The 18,151-nt window shown below is 42.6% G+C and overlaps 1 long non-coding RNA gene across 2 annotated transcripts in view; it reads left to right on the top strand.

The window, feature by feature from the left end:
• The window catches only part of LOC137378245 (uncharacterized), a 99,751-nt gene that overhangs the window by 21,881 nt on the left and 59,719 nt on the right, over positions 1 to 18,151 (top strand). For both annotated transcript variants that reach the window (XR_010976584.1, XR_010976583.1), the window contains one exon: positions 13,012 to 13,133. This is a non-coding gene — a long non-coding RNA (uncharacterized lncRNA). The remainder of the gene's footprint in view (positions 1 to 13,011; positions 13,134 to 18,151) is intronic.

An 18,151-nucleotide genomic window follows, 5' to 3' on the forward strand; every position in this document is an offset into this window, starting at 1 on the left:
AGATTGTTGTTGTGCCTAAGGCCCATAAGGACAGTTGGATATGTTTAGGCAAGTCTGGCTGTAGGATATAAAATGAGCAGATTCTGTAAATAGCTCTCATACAATTCTTTTTGGGTCATATTTTCCTTTTGTCATTAATTTACACAAAAGGAAGTTGATGTGAGGAAACGGGTGAACAGGACCTGTAGAATGCAGAAAGCGTTAACTGACTTTTTTTATCTATTACCAAAAAAATGTATTTTATAAAGCACCTTTAACATAATAAACATCAGCTGAGAGTGGCAGACAGAGGTGAACAAGGGGACCAAAGAGGTAGATTTTCAGGAAGATTTTAAGAAGGGCAGAGAGGTATTACATTTCATAGTGTGGGGCCAAGACAGACTGTGACTGGAGTGTAGAGCTGGAGGAGGCTGCAGAGGAGGGGAGGGGTAAGGCTATGAAGGGGCTTGTAGATGATAAGAGTTTTGGATTTGATGTCCTAACAGACTGGAGACCCAGAGGTAGATGGTGAGGACAAGGGTAACACATGAGCCAGATTTGATGTGAACATTCTGGATGAGTTGCAGCTTATGCACAGACATGATTGGCAGTCATTAACAATTATCACATCATTAAAAGTGCACTTAAACTATTAATTACTAGACTTAACTTTCCGTGGTAAGATTAATGGGCAAATAATGTGCAAATGAAGCAACGTCATGAAACTCAATGGGAGGTTAAGGGCGAGATGCCTTTTTTGCAAGGCTAGTGGTGGAGCTGCAGAAATTGTCTCGCAACTTGTGGTAATTTTCCATTCACAGTGTATCTCTACCTTGCTACCAGTTTCTGGCTGATTTGCACATTAATAGCAGCATGCGTCATTCATTTGCTTTTATTTTTTTCAGCAAATTCTGGTCCAAGAGGTTCAGCCTGAGTGAGCTGTTGGGGTGAGGGCTGGGATTGAGGGCATGGTTGTAGAGTTTTCAGCAGAAAGTGAACAGGAAGGCTTTGGCCATGCTCGGGTTATGATGAAGAAAGTTTTAGCTATCCCATGCTCAATGTCAGATAAGCAGTCAATTGGTGTTTATGGGGTCAAGGATGTTCAGGATGCAGCAGGGCTGGGTGCCATCAGTTTACACATAGAAGTTAACTCTGTGCATAGGAATTATGCCATCAAGTGGAGGCTTTTAGATGAGAAAAAGAAAGATGGAACCAGGTGGCACACCTAAAGTTGTTCTGTGTAGCGAGAAGAGAAGCCATTGCAGGAAACGTGCTTGGTGCATTGGCGTGGGTGTGAGTGGAGCTAACCAGGGTCAGTGCTATGGGGTAAAAACAAGAAATGCTGGAACCACTCAGCAGGTCTGGCAGCATCTGTGGAAAGAGAACAGTTCCGAAGAAGGGTCACTGACCCGAAACATTAACTCTGCTTCTCTTTCCACAGATGCTGCCAGACCAGCTGAGTGGTTCCAGCATTTCTTGTTTTTATTTCAGATTTCCAGCATCCACAGTATTTTGCTTTTATTTCAGTGCTATGGGGGTAGTTCACAAATGAGAAGACAGCTATTTTGAAGGCCAGGGGAACAAATCTTGAGTAAGGGAAGCTATTAGTGATGTTTGTAAGCATTGAACCAAGGATAATTTTGTTGACAGAAGGTGGACCAGGCCAATCGAGGATGTCAGTAAGAGAGAAGATACTAACAGAGTATTTAATTTTACACCCATTCTAAAATGGGTCCAAGGAAATTAGTGAAAGGAATACTGTATGTCAAGGCCTTGTTAAAGACCTATCTTGGGAAATTTGTACAGAATTGTGGGCTGCATTTTGTAGTCCCACTGGTGGGAGCGGCAGTGGGTGAGGAACATTGCAGCTATCCTTCACGGGACCAGTGCGGCCACGATTATGCGGTGGGCGGCTACTTTACACATTGACGGTGGTCGCCAACCCCCGCCAATCATATGGCGGGGGTGGTCTCAGCAACGCCATTCATTGTGTCATCTGTTGAAGGAGCAGGTGCTGGCACCATTTTTAAAAGGCTGCCAGCCCTGCAAGCGGCACAACATAATGCAGAGTTCACCCCTTACCCTCCATATCCATCAGAGTGCAGAGTTCACCCCTTACCCCTACCCATCAGAGTGCAGAGTTCACCCCTTCCCCCCATATCCATCAGAGTGCAGAGTTCACCCCTTCCCCCCATATCCATCAGAGTGCAGAGTTCACCCCTTCCCCCATATCCATCAGAGTGCAGACTTCACCCCTTCCCCCCATATCCATCATAGAGCAGAGTTCACCCTTTCCCCCACCTCGGTGGCGCCAGATTTCCCTGGACGGGAAAGTGAAGGTGCGTGAGTGCCGCACATCATGATGAAGATAGGGAATTGAAGGTCAGATCGCTGTGGTTTACATTTAATTCATGCAAAGAAGTAATTTACATATGATAACTCATGTCCCGTCGCAGAGCTTCCTTGCCGTCAGGAAGAGCTGGCCCGGCAATCCCCGCATCGGGTTCCGTGGCAGCCGCTGCTGCTGCCGCTGCGATTTTCCAGCCCTTCCCCGCTACGGAACCCGATGTCGAGCTGGGAACAAAATCCAGTGCACAGTGTCTGGGGGTGGGGGGATATAAGTGAAAATTGAGTCTTGAGCTCACCTTCAGAATGGCATTAATTCAAGAAGTGCAAGATTTCTCAGTACTACGCTGTCCACGAACAATATGCCATATAGTAAATTTTACAATGGATCAATAGTGCAAAACATATTTTTAAAGTGTCATTTCTTACATTTTAAACAATAATCTATTTTCCATGATTTTTTTTAACAAATGCATCGAAAACTATTAGCAAATTAATAAATTAGTAAATTATTCCTTGTTGAATGAGTTTTATAGACTATTAATGGTCATGTGATTTGTAACATACAAATAACTTTAAGATCCTAATTAGTTTAATCTTAGTAATTGCTATCAAATGCTTCATTTGGAATTAACAATGTTTAACATTTTTCTGCATTAGGTAATGAATTTTGAGTGCATTCTCTTTCAGCTTCATTGAATTAGGTCCTAAACTTGTCTACCAACTATTTATAAATGCATCCATTTAGAAAACATGATTACATGGCTTTCAAAGATGAGTAGGGATATACTTGATCACTTTTATTTGTGTACATATTTATATAGTATATGTAGCTGTCGATTATGTATTAGAAATGGTGAGTGCTTTTAGGATATCAATAGTACTGCCCCCATTGCTGATGCTGTAGATGTAATATTACATGATTAAACAAGGTCAAAGTAATGTAACTTGACAGCTTAAATTTGTACCCTCACTAATACCCAGGTACCGCTTCAATAAATTTTTCACAATTTCCACCTGCATGGAACCAACAAATCAAAGGATCAGTACACTAAAATAATCAATGATGCCTGAATTAGATAGCCATCAATATGGAATAGAAATAAACTTGCAGAGCATGTTCACAAATTTAGTAATGGTGGCTTCACAGAAAAGAGCTGACCGCCACCTGAATAGCATCCACTGTGAAAGCGGTGTTGAATCATAAGGAAAAATGAACCAAAACAGAAGACTGAGTAGAAGTACCAAAAACCCAACAAAGTGTGCGAGCAAACAGTAACAGATGCCAAATGTTGACGTTAAATAACTGTTAGGTGATGGAACCGAATTTGGAGCCATACCTCCAGTAATTTCCAAAAGAAAAGGCATAGCTCTACAGTCCAAATAAATGTGAAATTAATGAGTAGCATTAATTGGAACTAAATTCCTCAAGGGAACACTAATTAGAGATGGAACGGAAATTATATCCCAGTTGCTGACCAGAAATGTCAGCATATGGTGCATCAAAAAGGCAAAATCCAAACCACCCTTTCAGATACAAAACTGGTTTTGAGACTTTGAGATTTTGCAGCAGTATGATAGGATTTTTTTCTAGTTTGGGCCATTGTAGTGCGCATTCTGTGTAAGTAAATGCTACGGCATGCATTGGTGATATTATGTCTTACTTATTCGAGTATTTTCAACACAGAACTTGTCTAATGATTCTGATATGCATTACCCTAACCTTGTACAATCATTTGTTCATGGGATTATCAGGAAAATAGAATTTAATAGATATTACAGCTAACAATTTCCCCTCCAGACCAGGATGCAAAAACAGTGCTGGAATAAATAACTTTGAAAAATAAGTATTTAATTAAACAACATCTTTCCCCAAAAAATAATTTAAGAAGTTCTGAAATAATATGCTATTAGTAGTATTGAATATATTTTTAGTAACAGTGCAGTACTCATTTAAATTGATTATTAATAATTGCAATATAATCAGCAATGAAAGACAGGTAATCGATAGATATTTTATGTGAATTTTTTTATAATGCGTGGAACACAGTGATTTGCTTCTGGCGTAAAAGGATTTTAGTTGTAATGGGGCAACCGTCCATTGTTTCACAGTTTCAGTTCTCTGTGATGTATGGTTGGTGTCCAGGATATGATGGAGACATAGTGCAGAACGATGAAGTCTAAGGGATTATTCTATGATTCAGCGCTCCTAGCAAAGAGCAGCACTTGCAGGAACAGGTTGCTGGCCGACAGCCATTTTATTATTCAATTTAAATGGCTGGAAGACTGTGGGCTGTGGTTCTGCGATTTCCTGATCTGCATTCCCTAGGAGCACAATCTTGCTGGGAGCACTTGATCATGAAATCAACCTTATAATTTCAAATATTGAGTTCTTCTATGATAAAGTTGGTCCCTATGCAAGATAATAGGAGCTTCCTTGCACCATCTCTGCAATTGTACTGGAGGTCAATTGTCATCTGGTAATGGCTTGTAGTTTAGCTCCACTCCTTCCTTTCAGCCCCAACACTATTCATAATATGGCAATAATTATACACTTGGTGAATAATTATAACTGTGTATAAAAATCAAGTCAAGATATAATTCCACCAGAACAGGGAAATAGCAATCAGAAGTTTAAAGTCATTCAATAATTTCAAGATATTGTGATTTATTTCCTTTTCTAACTTTTAAATATGTTAATCATTGAATATGCATGTTATACATTGTATATCAATATTGCAATTAATATTGAAATTATATCTATAAAAGCTTATTGTTTATAATTAATGTAATTTTGCCGAGAACAGTACACACACGATGGGCCAAATAGCCTCTTTCTGTACTGTATGATTCTATAATTCTATGAACTGCCAGTAACACATTCTTTTGAATTATTGCAAATGTAAAAATTAGATTATGTTGATGGTGAACTTTAAATAATTTGTAATTTGCAAGGGAGAGGAATTGGTTGTGTGGAATAAAGGTTGAGTTTTTTGCATGATTTTCCCTAATTCACTGCATGTGGGGTATAATTAGTTTAGCCAAGCATTACATTGCTGTTCAAATATGAACCACAGTTTAAATACTGGTCTCCAGTGTACGTCTTTGGTACATAGGCTATGCAGTTATACATCCATATCTTGGGCACAATCTAAACCACTGTATATTCTTTTGGTCATACATTAACAGAAAATCTGTAGTTCTGCCAATGAGTAACATGATCCTACAGGATAGGAGAAATACCAATATTCGTTTTGTTACTGTGTCCTAGAGCCTATGTATGGACTGTAGTTTTGGTTACCAGAGAAACTACATCTCCTAGCAGACCAGTACAGATGAAAACATTCTTGTTTTTGCATATACCAACCATGGCAAATTTTGTTATGTCATACAACCCAGTGGATTTAAATTTTATAATCCTACACTCTAAAAGCCTTGGTAATACTTTAAATATTCCAATTCTTTAAGCTGACTAATGCAGGATCTAACTCAGAGTTCAAAACTAATTTTTCTATTTTTTTTTCTCCTCTCCTGAATATATATGAGTATCTGGTGACTGGCTTTCAACAAGGCCTCGATAAACAAAAATCTGCATTTGTCCTCTTACTAATTTCTGTTAACTCTGTTACGAAATAGCTTTGTCACTTTTTATCAGTCTTACATCTCCATTTATGCCCCTCTACTTTGTTGTAAAAATTAACGCACAGAAGAAAACTTGGTCCTTATACCTATCTTGTTCTTGAAATGGAGCATCCTTAAAATTGGGTTTCTCAGCTGATTTTGGTGGATGTGAGGCTCTGTCTAATTTAATGATTCATGTCAGTTTTCAGTGGTAATATCAAGAAGTTCAAGTAACACATTTCCAGGAATGCTATTTCATTTCTGCCAACACTTTCTTCTTCTGTCTTAGATTTTATCATGTCCATTATCACGTGGCTCATTTCATGAAAGGTGAATTCAATCCGCTTTACATAAGAATCTGTAAAAGAGGCTTTGCTGGCCTTAGGGCTTCTAACGCTTGTACCTTTTTAGGCTTGAGGTAGTTAGTTTCATGATCCAAAATGAAAACTCCAAGGTTATGGTGACAGTGCTGTTACATTTTAATTAGGATGTGATACATAGACTCATTTGTAGTATCTCTGTATTGTTCATGCTCTAGATGTGAGGTGCACCACACAAGTTAACTGTGTTACAACCAGGTGAGAAAGGGTTCTAGGGGTTCCCTCTCAGCCTTTGCCTGCTTTGACTGTAACAGGGTTTAATTTTAAAAACACCCTGTTTTTAGCTTCCCCTCAGTGAATCCTTGTTCACTGCTTTCCAATTGTAAGGCAAAGAAATCAATCAGATAGATTTTCTTAGATTAAAACAAGAAAGGTGGAAGTTTATTAACCTTAAACTCTAATCCGGTTACCGACTACGAATACGCGACATGACCACGCTAGCATGCATATGCAATAAACACACACGCATATAGAGACAGACAAAGTAGAAAGAATAAAGTTGCAATCTGCAGTCTGTCTTCAAACTGTCCTGTGTGTAGTTCAAAAAGCCTGGGCCAGCAGGTTAGTCATGTGACCAGCTGGTTTAACCACACCTGCATTTGTGGATTCTCCATCTTAACAGACACTGGAATGCAGGCTTTCTTACACTTCCAATGTCTGGTGATCAATATCCATTTGGATTAATTGGACCAGGGAGTAGTTGCTTTGTCTCTCCAAGCACTGGCTCTTAGTATGCAAATGTCCTCCAGCCAAATGTCTGGTGATCTCTTTAAACAAGTCATTTCTTCACTCCAGCAACAGTTTAAAAATTAATGTTCATATGATGAAATTAATATGCCTCATTCTTGGCAGGTAGGGGTCTTCATGACAACTATGTTAGCTGGCTTATCAGAAAAATGCACAATATTTTCACCCACACTCTGCCAACGCATTGTAAGTTTCATTTGTTAGAGCGATATTTTCTTTCAATGCAATTTTAGAGAGATAAAAAGGTAGAGGTTCACCCTTACAGCCTTTGTCAATTCTTTTAATAGATTAGCTGCAATGCTGACTATTGCTAACCAATGTACTAGGCTTCCTGACCTTGATTCCATCCATGTATCATGGAAATGTTTTTAAATTCTTGCCAGGAGCAGCAACAATTTTTCCAGCTAAAAATTATCATGCTTTTCAAACTTGCAAAGACTGTATCACAAAGTTTACTGTATGACATAACTTATGCAACATTATTATGCTATTTTTCTGGTAGAAGATTACTGTGATGTGCACAATGTGAAGTGCTGAGCCTCTGCTTGGCATTTCCCACTGATGGGAATGCCACAGCTAGGATTTCAACAACTTGCGTTCTACCATTCTGTGGCATACTCTAAAAAAGTACACTACTAATATCCTGTACCAATGTGCCATTCCCACTTTTGACTATTACAGTTTTAATAAGCGATCCATTATTTTTCAGAACTTATGATTGAAGATTAACTTTAATAAAGCACTAGCTACAGTAGTGGTTGACAACAGAATCAGGAGCAGATGTGACGGGTTAAAAAATGCCATAGCTTAACTGCACAAATCACCCAATGATTGGGAATAATGTTTGCAGAAACAAGATAGAAAAGGATGCTGCAGTCACAAGAGGAAGCAATTAGCATTGTGGCCCTATTCTTTTGCAATTACCTATTTACAACTATTGAATATGGGATGATATATAATATATAAGATGTTGTGCAGCCAAAAAGCATCCTCTCTGTGACCCATTTTAAGGTTGAGAATCTTTATTCATGAGAACACTTAAGTTCTAATGCTGCAGCAAAGCAGCTTTTGTACCATGATTATTTGGATTTCATAACTTTAGCTCCCCTATTATAGGGCTGAATTTATTCTCCTGGTGGCGGGTGAAAAAAATTGGCAGCCCGCACATGCAAGCCACCATGACGCCGTGATCTACCATGCAGTGCCTCAAGATAATACTCTGGTCGGGCTGCCACCCCCAATCACATGGTAGGGGTGGGCTCTGTGATGCTGGCACCGGCATCAGCTACCTATGCGCAGGCACTGGCGCCATTTTTAAAGGGCAGCCAGACCTACCACTAAATTTAAATATTTAAAACCATGCCCCCCCCTCGCCACCGGAGGGAAGATTGGGCCCGACACTCCCGGCGTCGGGCTCCTGCCGATAGAATCTTCTGGCCCCCCTGCCACAAGTCCCGACGTCAGGACCTCAACAAATCCTGCCCATTCAGTGTGTCATAGAGTGATACAGCACTGAAACAGGCCCTTCGGCCCACCGACTCTGTGCCAACCATCAACCACCCATTTATACTAATCCTACATTAATCCCATATTGTCAGGGAATGAGGTGATGATACTTAGTAGCTTTGGTGGACATCCGATCTTTTCTAGTAGTCTGAAGAGACCACTGGTCTCTTCAGACTACTAGAAAAGATCGGATGTCCACCAAAGCTACTAAGTATCATCACCTCATTCCATGACAATATGAAAGGCACAATTCAGCATAGCGGCGCCTCATCAGACCCCTTTTCTATCCTGAGTGGCGTGAAACAGGGCTGTGTTCTCGCACCTACACTGTTTGGGATCTTCTTCTCACTGCTGCTCTCACATGCGTTCAAGTCTTCAGAAGAAGGAATTTTCCTCCACGCAAGATCAGGTGGCAGGTTGTTCAACCTTGCCTGTCTAAGAGCGAAAACCAAAGTACGGAAAGTCCTCATCAGGGAACTTCTCTTTGCTGACGATGCTGCATTAACATCCCACACTGAAGAGTGTCTGCAGAATCTCATCGACAGGTTGGCGGCTGCCTGCAACGAATTTGGCCTAACCATCAGCCTCAAGAAAACGAACATCATGGGACAGAATGTCAGTAATGCTCCATCCATCAATATCGGCGACCACGCTTTGGAAGTGGTTCAAGAGTTCACCTACCTAGGCTCAACTATCACCAGTAACCTGTCTCTTGATGCAGAAATCAATAAGCACATGGGAAAGGCTTCCACTGCTATGTCCAGACTGGCCAAGAGAGTGTGGGAAAATGGCACACTGACACGGAACACAAAAGTCAGAGTGTATCAAGCCTGTGTCCTCAGTACCTTGCTCTACGGCAGCGAGGCCTGGACAACGTATGTCAGCCAAGAGTGACGTCTCAATTCATTCCATCTTCACTGCCTCCAGAGAATCCTTGGCATCGGGTGGCAGGACCGTATCTCCAACACAGAAGTCCTCGAGGCGGCCAACGTCCCCAGCTTATACACCCTACTGAGTCAGCGGCGCTTGAGATGGCTTGGCCATGTGAGCAGCATGGAAGATGGCAGGATCCCCAAGGACACATTGTACAGCGATCTCGCCACTGGTATCAGACCCACTGGCCGTCCATGTCTCCGCTTTAAAGACGTCTGCAAACGCGACGTGATGTCCTGTGACATTGATCACAAGTCGTGGGAGTCAGTTGCCAGCGATCGCCAGAGCTGGCGGGCAGCCATAAAGGCGGGGCTGAAGTGTGGCGAGTCGAAGAGACTTAGCAGTTGGCAGGATAAAAAAAGACAGAAGCGCAAGGGGAGAGCCAACTGTGTAACAGCCCTGACAATCAATTTTATCTGCAGCACCTGTGGAAGAGTCTGTCACTCTAGTATTGGCCTTTATAGCCACTCCAGTTGCTGTTCCACAAACCACTGACCACCTGCAGGCGCTTACCCATTGTCTCCCGAGACAAGGAGGCCAAAGAAGAAGAAGACATTAATCCCATGTTCCCTACCACATCCCCTCCTATATTAATCCCATATTCCTGACCACCTACCTACACTTTACAATTTACAATGGCCAATTTACCTATCAACCTGCAAGTCTTTGGCAGTGGGAGGAAACCGGAGCACCCGATGGAAACCCACGTGGTCACAGGGAGAACTTACAAACACCACACAGGCAGTACCCAGAACCAAACCTGGGTCGTTGGAGCTATGAGGCTGTGGTGCTAACCATTGCGCCACTGTGTGATAGGAGACATCCTATTGACTTGTGATACTATGTCAGATTGTAAAGTAATGTTAATTTGTTCTGGTTAAGCAAGGTGTATTGATTATCCAAAGTGCTAGAATATATTGAGAATTTAAGGTAGTCATTTGTATATTGCAGATGAACCTCGTTTATCTGGCAAGACTCATTTTGAGCATCCATATTTGTTAACTTTGGCTAGTGGTTTTCCTTGTCTGTACAAATTTTTTGCCTCAGGCAGTCAAGGTTCTGAAACAGGAATTTGATTTTTTTTGTCTTGCTGATCTTTCTGCTGCCTCAGCAGTTAGATAAAATAGAGCTGACCAACTTCTTGGCTAAGGTTGCTGCTGCTCTACAATGAATGAAGGAAAAATCAAGCTTGCGGAGTGAAAGGCGTGCTGTGGCTCACATCTGCTTCAGATGAAGTCTTTATTTTCACCCAGTCTTTTATTTCCTCCTCAAAACGAGCAGAGATGTTTTAGATTATCTGAACCTCAATCTGCTAGCTTGTGATTCTATTCCAGGAATATGACCGCAGTGCTGGATTTGGAGTAATTTTCCTTGTTCAATTTAACCAATTAATGAATAATACATATTTATAATGAATAGTATTTTCCCAGATTTTCCACCATGTAGAAACCATGCTATCACTCACAATTCCCAACATGGCTTCCCACAGTGTGGACTGAGCTCAGAGGCGCTATCACTCCATTATAAAGAAAATAAAACCCTCCCTCCCAGAAGAACAGGACATAAAGTAAAGCTGACACTGCTACATAACTCATTAGGGGAATTATAGCTTTATAAACCTCTTTGGCTGTTGGATTTGCATATGCCATTTTTGCTCTAACTTCAATTGTTCTGGAAGGGACAGGATTATAGTTATGGCTCAAAATATTTCTTCGAATTCTTCCACAAAATCAATTTACTAATAATGGTATTAAAACTATTTCCCATGGCTCAGTCATTTTTTTTTTTATTTCCAAAATATACTTTATTCATAAAAATCTGTAAAAATTACATTGCCAAACAGTTTCCAAACAGCACCAAAAAATACAAACATTGCAAGGGAGATCAGTTTCCTTCAATACTGTCATGAGTTTCTTCCCAACCCTTCCGTTTCACAATTGTCATGTCAATTACAGTTTTACATTTACAGCAATTGAGAATATTAACGATACAGTTCGAGGGGTTTCCCATGGATCCAGCCCCTCAGTCCAGCTTGTTGGGGGAACCTTACACTGTGGTCTTTCCCCATTGAGCCTTTGCTGCGGCTGCCCCAAACTTTAGTGCGTCCCTCAGCACGTAGTCCTGGACCTTGGAATGTGCCAGTCTGCAACATTCGGTGGTGGACAACTCTTTGCGCTGGAAGACCAGCAAGTTTCGGGCAGACCAAAGGGCGTCTTTCACCAAATTGATAGTCCTCCAGCAGCAGTTGATGTTTGTCTCGGTGTGCGTCCCTGGGAACAGCCCGTAGAGCACAGACTCCTGTGTTACAGAGCTGCTTGGGATGAACCTTGACAAAAACCACTGCATCTTTTTCCACACCTGCTTTGCAAAGGCACATTCCAGGAGGAGGTGGGCGACCGTCTCTTCCCCACCACAGCCAACGCGGGGGCACTGTGCGGAGGGGGCGAGACTTCGGGTGTGCATGAAGGATCTGACGGGGAGGGCCCTTCTCATCACCAGCCAAGCTACGTCTTGGTGCTTGTTTGAAAGTTCTGGTGATGAGGCATTCCGCCAAATGACTTTGACGGTCTGCTCGGGGAACCATCCGACATGATCCACCGTTTCCTCTTCCCGTAGGGCCTTGAGGACATTCCGTGCAGACCACTGCCTGATGGACTGGTGGTCAAAGGTGTTTTCCCGCAGAAACTGTTCCACGAAGGACAGGTGGTACGGCACGTCCCAACTGCACGGAGCGTTCCGCGGCAATGTGACCAGGCCCATCCTTCGCAATACCGGGGACAGATAGAACCTCAGCACGTAGTGACACTTGGAGTTTGCGTACTGGGGATCTACACACAGCTTGATGCAGCCGCACACGAAGGTGGTCATCAGGATGAGGGCTCAGTCATTAAATGCATTATATTAGCACAAACCAAAAAGTGCCAGCCCCCATACCCCACTTGCATTGAATTAGATGATCTCAGTGAGATAGCATTAATGATGCTGCGATTAATTTCAGTAACCCTGGGGTATTAAGGGGACAAAACAGGAAAGGTTTCTGAGCCTTATTACTTTAAAGTCATTTGCTCCTGTAAGTTACACCTTTTTGTATGTCAGGTGAGGACAGAATTTGGTTCAGTTGTTGGTGCCCTTTGTTGTTGAGAAATTAGAATATTTTCTTAACGGGTGAGAAACTAGGACCTGCGGAAAAGCAAAGGGATTTTGGTGTCCGTTTACACAAATCACTAAAAGCTAGTGCGCAGGTACAAAAAGTAATCAAAAAAGGCTAATCGAACATTGGCCTTTAACTCATAACAGTCAGGAGGTGATGCTTCAGTTGTACAGAGCCTTGGTTAGACCCCATCAGGAGTACTATGTTCAGTTTTGGACACCAGACCTCATGAAATATCTATGACCTTGGAAGCGTTACAGCATTGGTTCACCGGAATGATACCAAGGCTTAAACAGGTTAAATTATGAGGGCAGATTGCATTAACTTGGGTTGTCTCCCCTTGAGTAGATGAAGAATAGCCACTTTGGAGAGGTACCAGAGGATTGAAGGTGATCACAGATCTGTACCCTACAAGAGTCAACATCTTCAGAAGAGAGCAAAAAAGGAGGAAAAATTGGAAGAATGTGGTTGTAAGTTACATCTTTTTGCATACTAACATTATTTAAGAAGATTAACTGCACATAGTTCACTAGGACAAGTTACTAGAGGGACTGACATATTGACTCACTAGACTGAGGTACAGGTGGGACTATCACCATGTACCATTATAACTACTGGGTGGTGGTGTTGATCATGGTTTTATGCTTATTAAGTCATGACTGGAACTAGTCACTCTTCAGTGTGAGATGTTAATGCAGCATCGTCAGCAAAGAGAAATTCCCTGATGAGGACCTACCGTACTTTGGTCTTCGCTCTAAGACGGGCAAGGTTGAACAACCTGCCATCTGATCTTGTGTGGAGGAAAATTCCTTCTTCTGAAGACTTGAACGCATGTGAGAGCAGCAGTGTGAAGATGATCCCAAACAGTGTAGGTGCGAGAACACAGCCCTGTTTCATACCACTCAGGATAGGAAAGGGGTCTGATAAGGCACCACTATGCTGAATTGTGCCTTTCATATTGTCATGGAATGAGGTGATGATACTTAGTAGCTTTGGTGGACATCCAATCTTTGCTAGTAGTCTGAAGAGATCATGTCTGCTGACGAGGTCTCTTAACATCCCACACAGAGGAGTGTCTGCAGAGACTCATCGACAGGATTGCGGCTGCCTGCAATGAATTTGGCCTAACTATCAGCCTGAAGAAAACGAACATCATGGGACAGTCCGTCAGAAATGCTCCATCCATCAATATCGGCGACCACGCTCTGGAAGTGGTTCAAGAATTCACCTACCTAGGCTCAACTATCACCAGTAACCTGTCTCTTGATGCAGAAATCAACAAGCGCATGGGAAAGGCTTCCACTGCTATGTCCAGACTGGCCAAGAGGGTGTGGGAAAATGGCGCACTGACACGGAACACAAAAGTCCGAGTGTATCAGGCCTGTGTCCTCAGTACCTTGCTCAATGGCAGCAAGGCCTGGACAACGTACGTCAGCCAAGAGCGATGTCTCAACTCATTCCATCTTCACTGCCTCCGGAGAATCCTTGGCATCAGGTGGCAGGACCGTATCTCCAATCCAGAAGTCTTCGAGGCAGCCAACATCCCCAGCATATACACCCTACTGAGCCAACGGCGCTTGAGATGGCTTGGCCATGTGAGCCGCATGGAAGATGGCAGGATCCCCAAGGTCACATTGTACAGCGAGCTTGTCACTGGTATCAGACCCACCGGCCATCCATGTCTCCCGCTTTAAAGACGTCTGCAAACGTGACATGAAGTCCTGTGACATTGACCACAAGTCGTGGGAGTCAGTTGCCAGTGATCACCAGAGTTGGTGGACAGCCATAAAGGCGGGGCTAAAGAGTGGCGAGTCGAAGAGACATTACACTTGGCAGGAAAAAAGACAGAAGCGCAAGGAGAGAGCCAACTGTGTAACAGCCCTGACAATTAATTATATCTGCAGCACCTGTGGAAGAGCCTGTCACTCTAGAATTGGCCTTTATAGCCATTCCAGGCGCTGCTTCACAAACCACTGACCACCTCCAGGCGCTTACCCATTGTCTCTTGAGACAAGGAGATCAAAGAAGGAACTAGTCATTATGGTTATCTGCTCATTTTAACATGTGACATTATAATTATAAATGACATTACTCATAATGGCTGCGTGCTCTTCTCTGTTAGACACATCATGACTCTGAATAAGAGAACACACCATAATAATGTGTTCATCACAATCATGTGCTCAGTGTTGTTAGGAACAGCAGTGCTTGCAGCAAAGTAGAAGGAAAGGAGGAACTGTATGGGCTGAATTTTACATTAGGCAGATGGGAATTTGCCACCTGCGTGAAAGTCGGTGGCCAACCCGCTTCCGCCTAGCCCGGGGATCCGTATTTTACGGATCCCCGGACTTTAATTGGCCCGAGGCGAGCCTCCACCCACTTGAGGGAGGAGGTCCCACCTCCGTGAGCTGTCGGCCAATCAGCGGGCCGGCAGCTCTTAGTCCCTGCAGTGCCACCGGGAGTGGTGGCCACTGCTGGGACTGCAGCCCACCCGACACCAAGGAGCCTGGAGGGAAAGTAAGTTAAGGTTGCCTCACCAGGGGGATTGGTCTTTTCCTGGTGAGGCTGGAGTGGTCGTTTGGGGGGAGGGGAGAGCATCTTGGGTCCCAGGGGTGGGTTGGGAGGCGGGGGCGGCCCTCAATCGGGCACCCTGTGCCTGATTGCCATGGCACCCCCTGGGGCGCGGGCTGGGCCTCCTTTCACATCCCCAGCACGCCTGCTTGTCACAGGTAAAATACCCGTGGAGGCGGACGAGGGCCCTTAAGTGGCCGTTAAGTGCCACTTAAGGGCCTTAATTGGCCTCGGGTGGGCAGGCCATTTCCCATCCCCTGCCCGTCGCCGTAAACTTGGCCGGAGGCGGAAGTGGGGTGTGTAGGCCTCCTGGAGCCTCCCGCTCAATTTTACGCCACCCCCACGCCACCATCCGACCTGCTGCGGCGGCGTAAAATTAAGCCCTATATTGTAGGTTCACACCTGCTGCTTCTTCACAGGGGTGTTTAAGATCCCAGCCACACCATGGGGGCCGGGGTGGGGTGTACTGAATGCCCACTCTTGCACACTCTGCTGCTACCAGAATGGTATTGGCAGAGATCAAAGGAGAAGATTACCCACCAGTCCCTGATCAGCCAAGGTAAGATGCACGGCACAGGAAGATTTAAAACAGCATAAAATATAAATAAATAGATGGCACTACCAAACAGTTTTGCTTCCGGTTTCTAACAGTGAAAGAATGATGTCGTTCGGGCCATGTATTATATGGGAAGCTGCTCTGCACCACCTCGATTCATTTATTGTCCTACAGTGTTGTAAATTTCCTGCTTGCTGAGTGGTTTTCCTTTTTTGTTTGTTCTAGTCTAGAATTTGGAAGGCTTTTAGGCCCATTTGAAGACGTTTGGAGGGTTTCAGGTTTTAGAATAAATTGACAATGGACGAATCTGAGCATTGACTATCTTTGAGAAAAATTTCATCTCTCCTTTTAAGTGGCCAGCCAGAGGTAACAAATACTTGGATGTCAAGGGGTCCCCAGTCTCAGACTGAGTAGCGAGTGATAACATCTCTCCAGCAGCAGGATTTCTTGTTGCCAATTTTTCTCTCCTCCAGGCTTTGCCTCTTGCTGAGGCACAGTTCAATGGATGTGGATCTCTCTGGTACCTTGCCCAAATGACCCTTTTCATCTGTGAACCTAAACTGCATTGACAGACTATTCAAGCAAACAAGCTCAATCCCATTCTTACCTAATGTCACATGTATGCACTTTCCAGGAAGGGTCACTGCATAGTGAAAAACCTCGCTTTTTCCTTTATTAAGTTAAGGGTGTTGAAGTCAAATATGATCAACTTGCTCAACAGTTTGAGAATTGAATCTGGGATCTTTAGATCTGTGTGATTCAACTCCATGCACCCTTTACCAATTAAGCCATTCAGAAGTCGCTGAGAATTCTCTGAGATGGTAGGAAAGCCTTTTTGTGTTGCTTTGGGAATAGATAACATCATTAACATACTGATCATCATATGCTGACCCATATAGTGTCAACGATCCATGTTATTGAATGCAATGACACATTTTAAAAGACGGAACCTGCTATTATCCTTTATTATGGGGATTTGGGCGATCCAGAATTAACTTAAATTATATTGGACAGAAAGTTCATTTGGAGGGACAGAGAGAGATTGGGTGTCCCTATTCCATTTCAGGACTTAGCGTACCATTTAAAGGCTTTAATATATTGACCCATCCAACTACCCGTGGCTCAGTAAATGACAACTGGAGTAAGTCATCCTCTGCCACTCTCCACACCAAAGGCTTAATGAGCATCATGTGCATTTATTTTCAACAAAAGAATGACATGTGTTGCAGGGAAACCTAAAGATTGGGAGAGGAATTGTCTGTTAAAATGGACACCAAAAATCATTAATCATGTAATTGCAGCAATGTTAAAGATTCTTAATTAACATCATATACAAATCTGCACTATGTCTTGATTTGCCAAATATAGACAATAAAATCTCAGGTAGATCAATAGATTTATGAAGCTTTTTTATTTAGACCTGCAGACAGAGGAGCACGGTGGATGCATTAAATGTCTTTTCATTTATGGATTAGGTATGAATTCATGTATAATATTTGTAGCCTAAATGTTACCCTTTGTGTTCATTTGTGGTTGGAAAATACAAGAAGTGATTGACATACAGATATGAATTGAAGACTACTCATAGAGAGATATTGTATTTGGAAGGAATTTAAATGTTGACATTTTGACTTCCAATCTCAATGCTTCCATTGGATTCATAAGTGCTTATAAGTTTTTTGAAAAGCTGTCTGGTGAGTGTTACTGAGGAGAAAAGTTAGACTTTCACTGGAGTTTCACGCTGCTAATCAAATTTTTAAAATTTCAATGTTCTATATTGGCCATATTCAATTACTTCTCCACAGAAAAGCCAAAATGACAGGGTACAATTGGTGTGAGCTGCATGAACAGAAAACATAACATACAAATGGCAGACTGCCTTTAAATGGATAAAGCAGTAATGAAGGAATGCAACAGTGACATTTCAGTCTATAGATTAATTAGTTATGGTTTAAAAGTCAAATGTTGTTCATTTCTCCCCTGTGTATAAATAACATTGTACGTGCATAGCAGAGGCTCAAATTCATGGTAGCTCAGTGGCCTAAGGCTACCAAAATATCAGCTGTGGCATTGCCTTAACCTTTTCAGCACAGGCATTTTCAGTGTCTGTATGCACATCTTTTCTTTCACATTCATCTACCAATCTTAATTTTAAAATTCCTATTGGTGAATATTATGAAGTGTAACTAAAGAAATGTGTAGAGTTAAAGATAAAATTCGTTATATTCCAGAACAGATTAAATCTTGCAATCTTGTTTGGAATTTTGATTTTGGTACAGCCTATTAAAACTTCCCTCAAAGGGTTAAATGACGGAAGCCCAAAGCTACTAGACACTTTTACTATTGAAATGTGCCCTGGCT

Source organism: Heterodontus francisci, chromosome 16 (genome assembly GCF_036365525.1).
Source record: "Heterodontus francisci isolate sHetFra1 chromosome 16, sHetFra1.hap1, whole genome shotgun sequence".
In the NCBI taxonomy this organism is placed as follows: Eukaryota; Metazoa; Chordata; class Chondrichthyes; order Heterodontiformes; family Heterodontidae; genus Heterodontus; species Heterodontus francisci.